We start from the raw sequence: 11660 nt of genomic DNA, 5'->3' as shown, positions 1-11660 counted from the left end.
CTTGCACACTGGCCGTTGTACATACGTGTACATGCTACGTGTGCGCCTCTACTACGACACGTGCGTGCCTCTACATCGACCAATATGTACGTACACGTTCGCGACCAGAATGACAAAGCTACGTACGCTTCGACCAGGTGGGTCCCGATTGTTAGGCACTTCCTTGCGTGCGAAGATGTAGCTGATGGGTCCCAGCAGTCAAGGGGGCGAATTGTTTTTTTTTTTGCCCAGACACAATTCCTTGCGTGCGAAGATGTAGCTGGTGGGTCCCAGCAGTCAGGGGGGAAATGTTTTTTTCACGAAATATGGTGGCCCGTCCGGTGGGTTCCTGCTGTCAGGTGGAGGAACAATTATTTTGCGTGTAATAAGGAGGCACTTCCTTGCGGCCACCGTGGACCCAGCTGTCAGCCTCTCCACGTACAGTACTCTTCCGATGGAAGTCGTTCCTTGACCATGTTGACCACGCCGCGTGGAGAGCACCAGGGCGGTGGAAGACGGCGAGGCCTAGGAAGGGGACGACGCGAAGCCGGGGAAGACGCGGGAGTGGAAGCCCACGCGGAGAGGGTACGAGGGTTCACTAGTTCGTCTATGGTGCGAGGCTGCCGTCGCCGCAGGGCCTTTCCAGCTGTAGGAATAGTAGGGTGCGGTGAGGCCTCCGCGGCAGCACAGCAGGCCACAGGAGGCAGGAGCATGCGGCACGACCGGCGCTGCTTTGGGCGGCTGGAGCAAGAAGACCAGAGGTTGAAGAAGCACTACGGCCGTTGGATGGACATCGTACGGTCACTAGAGCTAGAATCGTTCATATTGACTAAGTTGACAGAGCCCTCCATCCCCGTCAACTTAGTAGGCCCACAAGTCAGCCTCCCACCAAGGTGGGTCCCAGCTAGCAGGGTAGTATTCATTTTTTGTGCGTAATAAGGATGCACTTCGTTTGGGTCCGAGCTGACAGCAGGGGAACATTTTTTTCAGAATATGGTGGCCCGTCCGATGGGTCCCAGCAGTCAGGGGGGAAACTTTTTTTTTTGCAAAATACGGTGGCCCGTCCGGTGGGTCCCTACTGCTAGGTGGAGGAATAAATATTTTCCGCATAATAAGGAGGCACTTCCTTGCGGCTGCCCTGGACCCACATGTCAGCCTCTCCATGTACAGTACTCTTCCAATGGAAGTCGGTCGTTGACCACATTGACCATGCCGCACCGAGAGCAGCACGGTGGTGGACGATGGCGAGGCCTAGGAAGGGGACGATGCGGAGCCGGGGAAGACGCGGCAGTGGATGCCCATGCAGAGAGGAGTACGAGGGTTCACTGGTTCGGCTGCGGTGTGAGGCTGCCATCGTCGCAGAATAACAGGGGGTGTGGGTGAGTGGAGGGATGGCCTAGCCAGCGGTGGGAGTAGTATGGGGGCAGTGAGGCCTCCGCGGCAGCAGAGTTGGCCACGGGAGGTAGCAGCAGGCGGCACGACCGGCGCTGCTTTGGGCGGCTGGAGCAAGAAAACCAGAGGTTGAAGAAGCACTATGGCCGTTGGATGGACATCATACGGTCGTTGGAGTATTTACTAAGTTGACAATGCCCTCCGTCCCCGTTAACTTAGTAGGCCCACAAGTCAGCCACCCACTATGGTGGGTCCCAGCTAGCAGGGGGTATTCATTTTTTTTGTGCGTAATAAGGAGGCACTTCCTTGCGTGCGAAGATATAGCTGGTGGGTCCGACTAGTCACCAGGGGGAATGTTTTTTTCATGAAATACAGAGGCCCTTCCCGTGGGTCCTAGCTGTCAGGTGGAGGAATCATTATTTTGCGCGTAATAAGGAGGCATTTCCTTGCGTGCGACCGTGGACCCAACTGTCAGCCTCTCCATGTACAGTCCACTTCCATTGGATGTCGTTAATTGACCATGTTGACCAGGCCACGCCGAGAGCACCAGGGCGGTGGACGACGGCGATGCCAAGGAAGGGAACGACATGGAGCCAGGGAATACTCGGTAGTTGTTTCCCACGCGGAGGAGTATGAGGTTTACTGGTTCGTCTGCCGTCCCCGGAGAATAACAGCATGTGTGGGTGAGTAGAGGGATGGCTAGGCCAGCGATGGGAGTAAGGTCGGGCCGCGAGGCCTGCGCAGCAGCATAGCCGGCCATGGGAGGAGGGAGCCGGCAGTCCCGCCGGCGCTTGTTTAAGCGGCTGGAGCAGGAAGAGCAGAGATTGAAGAAGCACGACAGTCGTTGGATGGACATCAAACAGTCACTACTCTCGTGTGTTGACTAAGTTGACAGGGCGTTGCGTGTGTGTCAACCTTTTTTTAGGAAAGCATACGCGTCAACTTGTAGTAGGCGCACAAGTCAGCCTCAAATCCGTGGAAAACAGCATACAACCCATCTGCCATTATTTCTATTAATGTACAACCTATTTGCTTATTCTTAAGAATTTTTTTGGAGCCCATCTTCTTTTTGTTAGCATTACACCCCATATTGTGGCCACGGTTAAAAAGTATACAAAATTTTGCATATTTCGTTGTGGTCAACTATTTTTAATCCCGAAATATCAATTCACATTCAAACTATTTTGAAAAATAATTCATATAAATATAAAATCCAAATAATTGGCCACGCATAAAAATAAATGGAATTTAAAATCTTGTAATGAAAAAAATTTGAAACTAATTCCCGGTTTGATGTGTTTTAAAAATGTATAGCCCATTTCTGGGCAAACCGAATGAAACTCTCCTCGTCTTGAAAGATTTGCAGCCCAACAGGGCTGATAAAGCAAGTAGGCCTTGTTTGGGTATTTCTTTAAAAAAATAGATCTGGGCTAGCCATTTCAGCAAGAAAAAAACACAACTGGGCTCATGATGTGGTAAACATAAATAAAACCCTGACTAGACGGGCCACAGCCCCCGTACAACCCCGTTGTTACCCTGATCCGTCGCTAAAACTAGTATAAATAACAACTGCTTGTTCCTCAAAAAATCTGTGCGTCCTGCTGGGTCCCTGGTGTCAGCCACTCGTAGTGTAATTCTCTCGTTTATTGACTATGTTGACAATGTCATGAGCCCCATATGTCCAACCATTAGGAGGAACCATATTTTTGGGCTTGTAATATAGAGGCACTTGCTTGCGTATTGCCATGACGCTGGTGGGTCCCTACTGTCGTCCTCTCCACGTACAGTCATCTCCTTGTTCCTCTCGGTTGTTGACGACGTTGACAACGCAAGAGGGCGGCGCACCGCGCACGGCGAGCGAACCAAGGCCACAAGGCAGAGGACAATGGCGAGGCCTCGGACAGAACGAACATGAGCCATGGAAGATGCGCTGCTCCAGTCGCAGGCGGAGGGGAGTACGAGGGTTGACTGGTTCGGGTGCGGGTGCGTGTTGGGGCTGACTTCGCCGGAGAATAACAGGGCGTGCGGGCGAATAGAGAGAGGGACTGGCCAACATTGGAGGGTACGTACGGTAGGACGGCGGAGGCGCAGCCAGCCATGGGAGGCGGGAGCAGGCGGAGCCGACGGGGTGGTTTGGATTGGGCGGCTGGAGGAAGAAGAAGACAAGAGATAGAAGATACACGACAGATGTTGGATGTCAATCCAACGGCTGGTAGGCAGAATCGTTTGTTGACTGGCTAGTAAGTCGACACCACCTTGGATAGGCTATTTCCTCGCGGGTCCCAAATGTCAGAATCCAAATCTTTCACGTTCATGCAGCATTTCCTGTGAAAATTTACAACCCATTTTATGTGCTAGTTCGAAATAAGTTTGTGGGTGCTGGTGGGGGATAATCACTTGGCTTCTGTAATGCAAAGTGAGCTCAAGCAGCCGGCAAGAGTGATGTTATTTCCCTTGGTTGGGATTTGTTACAATATTTCACTCTAAATTAAACGAATGGCAAGCCATTTGCCTTGTTTCAAAGAAAATATGACAGTCACAGCATAGTTGAAAAGGGCAAGAACATCTAACTCCAGCTTACAAACTGTACAAAAGCACGAGGGTTAATTGTTCATCAGGTTTACAAAAAACCCAGGTTGAAAAGGGCAACAACATCTAACCCCATCACTGTTTTTGGCAGTCACAGTCAAATGGATCGGTCAGGTCCATAGAATGAACATCCTGGGTCATAAAATTTACTGGATTATTACCACAATATGTTGTAAATAGAAGCCCGACATGTTCAGAAGCACTTTTTCCCACCTCAAAGTCCTTTTTTTGCTCTTCGACATACCCATCCGTCAAAACCATGCTGCCGATAAACTTAAGCCTGATGGACAATAGTAACCTCGCATTCAGCAGGAAGAATGTGACAAATCTTGTGTTTGCACGGTTGGCTACATATCATTCTAGCGTTATTGTCTTTAATCGAATCTCATGAGAAGTGAGAAAATCCCGATGCTTACGAATCCACCTATTGGTTATAACTTTCTTACCCCGTCCTGCTGCCTAAATAGACATGAAGATTGAAAACAGTTAAGGCCTAAAAAAAGAGTGTCAAAAGAGCAACAACTGAACGGTTAATTCTAGTACACTATATGCGGGCTTCCAATGTGCGTGAAATTATCACCTTTATATACAACTTCTCGAGACATGGAAATCATTGCAGCAAGCCAATAATCTTGTTCAGATCAAAACTATTCATTTGGATATATAAGATCTTGACATAATCCAACACCATTTTATAGGCCATCCATGGAGAAACTCTTCATTGACCATAGAACATAATATTATTACAAAATGTGTACTCCAAGATGATATATAACTTATGCGCAGGAATTTAAGATGCAGCTTATGGTTACAAGTGTAGATGATAATATAAAGTACCTGAAGAACTGTGGAGCCAAACACCATATTGAAACGAGCACAAAGATCATGTATTACACCCAAGGTCTCGAGTTTAGGTGCAGAGAGGACGGTTATTTGCAACGGTGAATAACTAGAATCAAGGATCAACCTTTGAAGTGAAGGGGCATCTTGGATGATGAGCTGCCTTCCGTCAAAAGAAATTCCAATTCTTACATGGTTAGGCCACTTTATTTGGAGATAACCAATTCTAAATGTGAAAACAAGCATCAAGCACTCCAGGGCAGGGCAACTGGAGTGGATGATGCTATGCAATGAGGCCTCCATTATACGAACCCGCACAAGTGAAAGTTTCTTGAGAAATGGGAGTCAAAGTTTTAGAATAAGATTGTCTGGTAGGATAGCACAGCGCAAAGGTGGCGGTGTGGAGAGAGGAGGAAAACCGCGAGATGGACAACGGTGCTGAGGGCACAAGTACATGGAGTTCGATATGTGGTATGTGATTTCCAGGGGAATAGTAGAACTCAAGCAGCTGTAGTTCTATGAATTCAGGGGTTTTCAGCCAGGCGTCCACCATGCAGGGCATGGTATGCTTGCACAGGTAGCATGACGGGATGCCGAGGCTTTGAACGGAGCCCTGGTGAGAGGAGATGATGGCTCTGGGGATTTCAAAATCATTGAAGAGAGATAGCTGACTACAGTCGAGATTAAGGGGCAAGGCGCGCCATAGAGGGCGCCACCGAATTGAGAGTACTTGGGTGCGGTAGCAATCCTTGGTGGGAAGAAGCGAGATGATCTCCCCAAGGACGGCGTCCATGAGATTGCTGATGCGGTCCACCCGAGATTCTACGGGTTCCTGGGATCCGGTGGGGGCGGAGTCGCCGCTTCTCCCTGCGCTGCCGGGTGCGGGATCTACAATAGGCGTCGTCGCTTGGCGGGAACCTCATCTTCTTGGCGCTGGGGTCAGCCGAATCCATTTTCCTCGAGGGTGTCGCGTCGCGCTCAAGGATTTGAGGAGAGTAACGAATGACGAGCCTAGTTGTAGTGCGAGTGAAGAAGTAGGGGAGATGGGTTTTTTCTGTAGTAGTAAGGAAGAAGGGGAGCTGGGGTTTTCTGTAGGAGTGAGGTGAGGAATTTGGGGGTACGAGTGGAGCGAGCTGACGTGAGGTGGGTGGGAGTGAGGAGGAAGAAGAGCACCCAGCTTTTTTTGGGGGGCGGTGTGCTGGGTGTGGGTAGCGCCTGTCATTCAGTAAATATATGGGCTTTTGAATTGATTTTACTATTTACTAGTGTGGATGAGCTGTTTTGTCTTGGGCCCAGAGAAACAATTACTACTAGTAAAGTGGAGACACTCTACAACTACCCAGAAAAACAATTACCACTAGTACAGTGGATACAATACTGCTTCTGGCTCCTCCTAGGTCATTGAAACATCTTCCTCAACTGAATGTCGTTATACTTTTGTTCACCCACATGCGGGCCATGCAGCGCACGGGCCCAAATGCCATCCACCAAATTAGAAAGCAGTATGCAGGCGGAGAGTCACCCCGGTCGTAGCGCGGCAGTAACGAGCCGTCATATCAGAAAACCCCACCTCCCCGCAGTCTAAGTTTGACGGGCGAAGAAACCATCATTTCACTCTTTGCCGAATCTCCTTCCCCCTCACTGTCTTCAAGAAAGGCAACACTCGCATCTGCCACTGTTCTTCTCTCCCAACAAAGGGAAGGTAAGCGGATTCATGATGTTGGTATATTTTCATTCAGAGAAAAAAAAGAACTATTGCAAAGCAGTAACCGATCCTCACTCTCTTTTTTGTTTCATTTTCATTGCGATTGTGTTTTCCTTTTAGTGGTCTCCTAGTATTCGTCAGTTTCACGATGGACCAAGGAGAACTATGCAAAGATCTATCAATATTGGAGCAGACATGGGAGGCTGATCCCCACGAGACAGAGAGCTCCAAGAAGATGGACGTAGCCACCGAGCCGACCCCAGATACGCTCATGGCCACAACTAAGATGGTCAACGCCCCGTTTGAGGTTACAGCCCCGTGGCACTACAGGAGCAGTTTTCCCCTTCGAGGATGTGTCCCCCCTGCTGAGCTGCCAAGGTGATTTTCTTCTTTGCTGATCTCGATTGTGGTTTTTCATCTAAGTATGTGGTGATGATTAATGCAAAAAAATTATTAGCTTTGATGCCATGCTATACATAGTGGTTTAAATAACTTGTGTTTCTTATATTGGAAAGTAATTCAGAATTTGTTTTTGTTTCAATTAGAGCCCTGATATAGACAAGGATTGTGTGGTTGTACATGTCACTCGCTATGAGGCGGATGACCTGAATATACGCACAGGGAAAACAGAGTTCTTAGGCTGTTGGATCCTGGAAGCCATTTGCGGTTATACCAATGAAGAGTTGTATTCCAGCCTCATTGTTGTCAGGCGAGTTGTCCAGGGTGTACTGAAGCACAAGAAGTTCACAGCTACTCCTTCATTTGTGAGGCATACTATTCTTATCAAGCTTACGCAGGAAGATGACATGGCATGCCTCCACAAAAAAGTTTATCAGTGGCAAGGCCACAAGGTTGACTTCATGAAGGTTCACAGGATTGAGCTGCTGCGGGATGTCCTCGATGATGTTCATGGCAAGGTCCATCTTGTGTCCAACCCAAATTAGATCGAGGCGTGAAATAGTTGCCCCAGCTAGTGTTTAATAGTAGTTTGGATTGTGTCTAATTATCCAAACCTTGCTTGTTATCGAGCCCTCTGGGGCTAGTACTCTGTTTGAATCCATCTATGGGAACCACTGCTACTTTTGTGTGCCCATGAATCATGTGAGAACCATCGTAATTGTTGCCGAAACAGATGCGCCCTTACTAGTTTTTTCATGAATATGACAGGGTAAGACATAAGTTGTCACGGTTTATCATATGAGCAGTGTGTGTTTTGATGAAATAGAGCACTTGTTCGAGAACTGTGCCCCGACGTATACATAAGTACTTGTAAACACTGTTGGTGCTACCCCACTTGTAAGTAAGTTGTGCAAAACACGTCACATTGGCTCAACTCGCTTCAACACTAGGCTATCGACCAGCTAATAATCAACAATCTGTTGTCTGACATATCAGCAACTATGTATCTTGTTACAATGGTTCATGCAGTTAACTGAGGCCACAATGTAAATTCCAAATGTTCACACGCTAGTCCAGCGCTCATGTGGAACACTCACATTAAACTCGGCTTCATAAAAAACTTGAAAAGCATAAGTTAAGCAATTTTGTATGTCTCAATGATTCATAGAACATAACAAACATATACTAGTTCACAGCAAAAGAGAAAGTTGTGAGACGGTTTACAAATTAGGAAAAAACAAGCAAGGCTTCTCTGAGCAAAGGGCCTCCCGGCAGGTTTAAATTTCCTGGTGTTTGCTACCTCTTGAGCACTGTGTTGGATTTCCTCGAAGAGGAGAGGATGATGCAGCAAAGTAGCGTAAGTATTTCCCTCAGTTTTTGAGAACCAAGGTATCAATCCAGTAGGAGACCACGCACAAGTCCCTCGTACCTACACAAAACGATAGCTACTCGCAACCAATGCGATTAGGGGTTGTCAATCCCTTCACGGTCACTTACGAGAGTGAGATCTGATAGAGATGATAAATAATATTTTTGGTATTTTTGATAGATAGATGCAAAGTAAAAAGTAAAAGGCAAAGTAAAAACAAAGCAAGTAAATAAGCAATAGAGATTGATATAATGAGAATAGACCCGGGGCCATAGGTTTCACTAGTGGCTTCTCTCAAGAGCATAGATATTCTATGGTGGGTGAACAAATTACTGTTGAGCAATTGACAGAATTGAGCATAATTATGAGTATATCTAGATAATGATCATGTATATAGGCATCACGTCCAAGAGAAGTAGATCGAAACGATTCTGCATCTACTACTATTACTCCACTCATCGACCGCTATCCAGCATGCATCTAGAGTATTAAGTTAAAAACAAAGTAACGCCTTAAGCAAGATGACATGATGTAGAGGGATAAATTCATGCAATATGATAAAAACCCCATCTTGTTATCCTCGATGGCAACAATACAATACGTGCCTTGCTGCCCCTGCTGTCACTGGGAAAGGACACCGCAAGATTGAACCCAAAGCTAAGCACTTCTCCCATTGCAAGAATGACCAATCTAGTTGGCCAAACCAAAAGGATAATTCGAAGAGACTTGTAAAGATAACTCAATCATACATAAAAGAAGTCAGAGAAGATTCAAATATTTTCCATAGATAAGTTGGATCATAAACCCACAATTCATCGATCTCAACAAACACACCGCAAAAAGAAGATTACATCGAATAGATCTCCACGAGAGAGGGGGAGAACATTGTATTGAGATCCAAAAAGAGAGAAGAAGCCATCTAGCTACTAGCTATGGACCCAAAGGTCTGAAGTAAACTACTCACACTTCATCGGAGGGGTTATGGTGTTGATGTAGAAGCCCTCCGTGGTGGATGCCCCCTCTGGCGGAGCTCCAGAACAGGCCCCAAGATGGGATCTCGTGGATACAGAAGGTTGCGGCGGTGGAATTAGGTTTTTGGCTCCTGTTCTGATCGTTTGGGGATACGTAGGTATATATAGGAGGAAGGAGTACATCAGTGGAGCAACAGGGGGCCCACGAGGTAGGGGGCGCCCCCCCACCCTCGTGACCGCCTCTTTTGTTCCTTGGAGCAGGGTCCAAGTCTCCTAGATCACGTTCGGTGAGAAAATCACGTTCCCGAAGGTTTTATTCCGTTTGGACTCTGTTTGATATTCCGTTTCTCCGAAACACTGAAATAGGCAAAAAAACAACAATTCTGGGCTAGGCCTCCGGTTAATAGGTTAGTCCCAAAAATAATATAAAAGTGGAAAATAAAGCCCAATATAGTCCAAAACAGTAGATAAAGTAGCAAGGAGCAATCAAAAATTATAGATACGTTGAAGACGTATCAGGCATCCCCAAGCTTAATTCCTGCTCGTCCTCGAGTAGGTAAATGTAAAAAAAAAGAAGTTTTGATGCGGAGTGATACTTTGGCATTATTTCAATGTAGATCTTCTTAATTGTGATATGAATATTCAGATCCAAAAGATTCAAGACAAAAGTTCATATTGACATAAAAAATAATAATATTTCAAGCATACTAATCAAAGCAATCATGTCTTCTCAAAATAACATGGCCAAAGAAAGTTATCCCTACAAAATCATATAGTCTGGCTATGCTCCATCTTCCCCACATAAAATATTTAAATCATGCACAACCCCGATGACAAGCCAAGCAATTGTTTCATACTTATGACATTCTCAAAACTTTTTCAATCTTCACGCCATACATGAGCGTGAGCCATGGATATAGCACTGTGTGGAATAGAATGGTGGTTGTGGAGAAGACAAAAAGGGGGAAGATAGTCTCACATCAACTAGGCGTATCAAGGGGCTATGGAGATGCCCATCAATAGATATCAATGTGAGTGAGTAGGGATTGCCATGCAACGGATGCACTAGAGCTATAAGCATATGAAATCTCTACAAAAGAAACTAAGTGGGTGTGCATCCAACTTGCTTGCTCACGAAGACCTAGGGCATTTTGAGGAAGCCGATCATTGGAATATACAAGCCAAGTTCTATAATGAAAAATTCCCACTAGTATATGAAAGTGACAAAATGAAAAACTCTCTATCAAGAAGATCTTGGTGCTACTTTGAAGCACAAGTGTGGTAAAAGGATAGTAGCATTGTCCCTTCTCTCTTTTTCTCTCATTTTTTTATTTGGGCCTTTCTCTTTTTTTTGGCCTCTTTTTTTTCGTCCGGAGTCTCATCCCGACTTATGGGGGAATCATAGTCTCCATCATCCTTTCCTCACTTGGGACAATGCTCTAGTAATGATGATCATCACACTTTTATTTTTCTTACAACTCAACAATTACAACTTGATACTTAGAACAAAGTATGACTCTATATGAATGCCCAGGCGGTATACTGGGATATGCAATGAATCATGAGTGACATGTATGAAAGAATTATGAACGGTGGCTTTGCCACAAATACGATGTCAACTACATGATCATGCTAGCAATATGACAATGATGGAGCGTGTCATAATAAACGGAACGGTGGAAAGTTGCATGGCAATATATCTCAGAATGGCTATGGAAATGCCATGATAGGTAGGTATGGTGGCTGTTTTGAGGAAGGTATATGGTGGGTGTATGATATCGGCGAAAGGTGCACGGTATTAGAGAGGCTAGCAAAGGTGGAAGGATGGGAAAAGGTGAGTATAAACCATGGACTCAACATTAGTCATAAAGAACACATATACTTATTGCAAAAATCTAGAAGTTATCAAAGCAAAGTATTACGCGCATGCTCCTAGGGGGATAGATTGGTAGGAAAAGACCATCACTCGTCCCCGACCGCCACTCATAAGGAAGACAATCAATAAATAAATCATGCTCCGAGTTCATCACATAACGGTTCACCATACGTGCATGCTACGGGAATCACAAACTTCAACACAAGTATTCTTTGAATTCACAACTACTTAACTAGCATGACTCTAATATCACCATCTTCATATCTGAAAACAATTATCAAGCATCAAACTTATCTTAGTATTCAACACACTCAAAAGAAAGTTTCACATATCTTGAACACCAAGTAAATTAACATTAGGCGAATTACCATGCTATTAACGACTCTCAAAAATAATCTAAGTGAAGCATGAGAGATCAATAGTTTCTTTAAAACAAATACACCACCGTGCTATAAAAGATCTAAGTGAAGCACTAGAGCAAAAATTATCACGCTCAAAAGATATAAGTGAAGCACTATGAGCAAAACTATCAACCTCAAA

This window comes from Triticum dicoccoides, chromosome 4B, assembly GCF_002162155.2.
Source record: "Triticum dicoccoides isolate Atlit2015 ecotype Zavitan chromosome 4B, WEW_v2.0, whole genome shotgun sequence".
NCBI lineage: Eukaryota > Viridiplantae > Streptophyta > Magnoliopsida > Poales > Poaceae > Triticum > Triticum dicoccoides.
This window is presented reverse-complemented; position numbering follows the sequence as displayed.